Raw genomic sequence first — 3,337 nt, 5'->3', positions numbered from 1 at the left:
GGTACTTAACTGGACTCCTCCATTCCCTTAGTCAGAATCCTGAACTGCCTGCTTGGCTGGTCTGTGTCTGTTTTCTCTTGCTGTCAGACACTGTAGCATCTGTAGCCCAAAGGCATTGTCAATCAAACCCATCGTTACTGGTACCCTGGCCTGGCTTTGTTCTTCCTTACCTGGAAGTGGGAGGAACCTCCTGATCAGGAGACCAGTTGACTTTCCACATTCCAACCACAACCCAAATAACAAACCTCATACGTTAGCCCCCAACTTACAATCACCCATGATGCATACATCCTACTGGAGGGAGGCTAGATCCCCAGATGGGTCATCAGGGCTTCCATGGTTGCCTTTGCTCTGGATTTTTAGGCTCCTTTCTTCCAACACCTCCACAAGATTCTAGCCCTTCCCACCTCTTCCACGTCCTGTCTTCAGCCTGGTCCTCCTTTGGATCCATTCCACTCTTCTCTTAGTGTATCTGCCATGTCACCTAGACACCTGTTTCTCCTGTCTCTGCCCCCACACTCAGCCTGTTAACTACAGGAGCCGAGAACCTGTTCCCTCCTTGGTTCTCATTGCCGATCCCTGGTACCAGAAACAGTGCACACAGATCCTTAAATAGTTGTTGAATGGCAACCAGGAAGCTGACAGCTCCGTTACTCTACCACCGTGACACAGCTCGTTTCCTATAATCGAATGTGTTGTAATGCTCAGGAAACAAATGAGATGCGGACATGACACAGTAAAAGATCACAAACTCTAGGGTTAAGGGTGCTGTGAACACAGGTATATTCCGAAGGGCACGCAAACACTAAGCTCAGAGTTCCCATCTGGAGAACTTAAATGTTCAGTCAGGGTTTCCTCCATAAAGTAATTTGCAGAGATGAATAGCAGCTGGGTTACATCAGCCCTGGATGGTGGGGTGGGTCTTTAATGCTCACAGGGAATGGAGGTCCTTGCTAGTAAACTGCAGTATGTTAATGGAGTATTTACGTTTCTGCGGTGCTTCTTTATAGAGGAGAATTCTTTACTCACTGGAGTATTTTATAATACAGTATAAAATGAACATTGTTTTCCTCTGCTGGGTAATTACCTCAGAATCCATTTAAACAAAAATAGCATTATGGAGAACTACCCAAAAATGGAAGGAAAAGAGAGGTGCAGTAGTAGCTGACCTGCTTGTGGCTGGTGTTTGGTTTATGACATTTGGCACATCTTGTTATCTCCATAATAGCGATTTTAGAACTGTAAATGATACTTTACAGAGGTCGTACCGTAGTTAGTTAAGTTCAGGGGTTGATTTCCCTGAGCACTAAGTAGCTACGAATGGATTATGTTTAGCTTGAGCTGACACAGCAGAGTCATAAAACCTCCAAGTCAGTGCAAACCATGGAATATCACTCCAATACGTCAGGAAAATTGCACATGGAAAAGAATAATTCAGGGCAAAGGGAAGTATGTTTGTGTTTTAAAAGTAATATATGTGGCTGGGAAGAAGTTATAAAAAATTATGATACATTGAGCTTTCCTCTTTCTGGAAAACAAGTTAAGAAATGGCTTTGGATTTGTTCTAAGCCACGGAGGAACCGGAAAAATAAATTAGGAAGGAGCCTTGGCCCCAGAATAAGGAATGGCTTCTCCTCCTAAGTTCATCAAAAAGAGAAAAACAAGGAGAAGCCCCAAGATCCCACAGTGACTTCACAAGCATCTCGGGGTTCTTTTCCAGTGGCTCCTGGCAAGTATTTCTGTGGCCGTGAAGAATTGAGTGTTGGGGAAGCGGTCAGCAACAAGCTGCAGTTCACTTCTAAAGTCAAGCCCAGTTAAACAGCTTACACTGAAATCTTTCCAGATGACACCCAGGTGACTTATCTTGGCTTTTGGCTTCATCTTGACAAGTTCAATGTTTCCTCCATTTTGTTAGTTTGGAAACAAAACTTTGGAGAAAGAAACTGGCATGGGGTTGAAGCTAGTTGAGAGACAGCGGGGACTCCAGTTAGCCCAGAGAGACTCCAGAAATGGGCTGGCTCCTGGAAGTCCATTAACTGGCATTTGTCATGAGGTTCCCGGGGGGAACCTGCCAAGCACATTGGCTGTCTTGTCACATTGGGATGCCTGGGCAGCAGGTACTGGTATTGTCTACACTGTACCTAGGAAGGAGCTGAAGTCATGTGAAGTTAAATACCTAACTTCAGGCTGTATAGACCCAGAGCCAGGATTGAAACTGAGCCCTCAGGCTGGGGGGATGACTAAGTGACTGAGGGTCTCACTGTCTATTTTTCGTTTCAGTTTTCTGCTCATAGTGATTGATCACAAGTGTCGAGATTAAATCAGGGAAAGCAAAAACAAAGAAGAGAATTCGAGAGAGGGGGCCGGTACTAAGGGGGTAGGAAGACTCCCGTTTGGCCTACCCAGAAGGAAGACTTACTGAATAGCCCCAGTAACTCAGGCAGGGTGATTTTAGCACAGTGACAGATAGCTAGGCCAACGGAACAGAATAGAACCAGATCAGAAGGAAAGGACACAGAAGGCACAGAGGCATCCGGTGTGCAAGGTGGGTACGTGGCTCTCTGTTCTACTCCTCTCTTCTTACCGGTTCATGTAGTACATACACTCTCTAGAACATTCTCTAGGTAGTGAACGATACCTGCTGGAGCATTTGCTCGGTGCTAACGACAAACTCAAGGGGCTTCTAAAACTACACTCTCAGGACATGTTCAGGTGTCTTTCAGTGTTAAGGACACAAATCAGACACAAAGTGTCAGCCAGCCATAATTCATCTATAAACATTCGGTGCCTTGTTAAAGAACATGGGAAAAAAAAAACCTACTTCAGCATTTTCTTTAAATGGAATAACCAAAACAACTGGTGAGTTACTGCCCAGGGCACTCGAATGGAAAGTTGAAACTCCCAGTCCTCAACAATTCTAGCGAGGCTGGCATGCCCAAATTGTATAAAGGCAGCGAAGTCTTGGGCCGTGCTCTTGTGGTAGTTGACCTTTGTGGACAGCGCACGTCCTTGCCTTTTTTTGCTCCTAGGCACAGCACATTGCAAACCTTGGAAGAAGAGGCTTCAGTTTTTCACCAGGTCTCTTCTAGCCACTGGGTGTGGCTCCCTGGTCGGTCAGGAACTAAGATGAGACCTAACTGACAAATCCTAGTGAAAGGTTTCTAGGGCAGGTCTAACAGCATAATAGAATCTGGTTCCAAAGGTGTACACTACTGCCCTCTCCTGGAAGTAGGAAGAATCACCGGCGTCTACTGTCCAGAAGGAAGTGGGGGGGGGGGGGGAGCACTGCTCTTATTAGATTGTGGAAGAACAAGCAAAATATTAGCAGTACAAACAA

The sequence above is a fragment of the Rattus norvegicus genome, chromosome 6 (genome assembly GCF_036323735.1).
Source record: "Rattus norvegicus strain BN/NHsdMcwi chromosome 6, GRCr8, whole genome shotgun sequence".
Lineage (NCBI taxonomy): Eukaryota > Metazoa > Chordata > Mammalia > Rodentia > Muridae > Rattus > Rattus norvegicus.
This window is presented reverse-complemented; position numbering follows the sequence as displayed.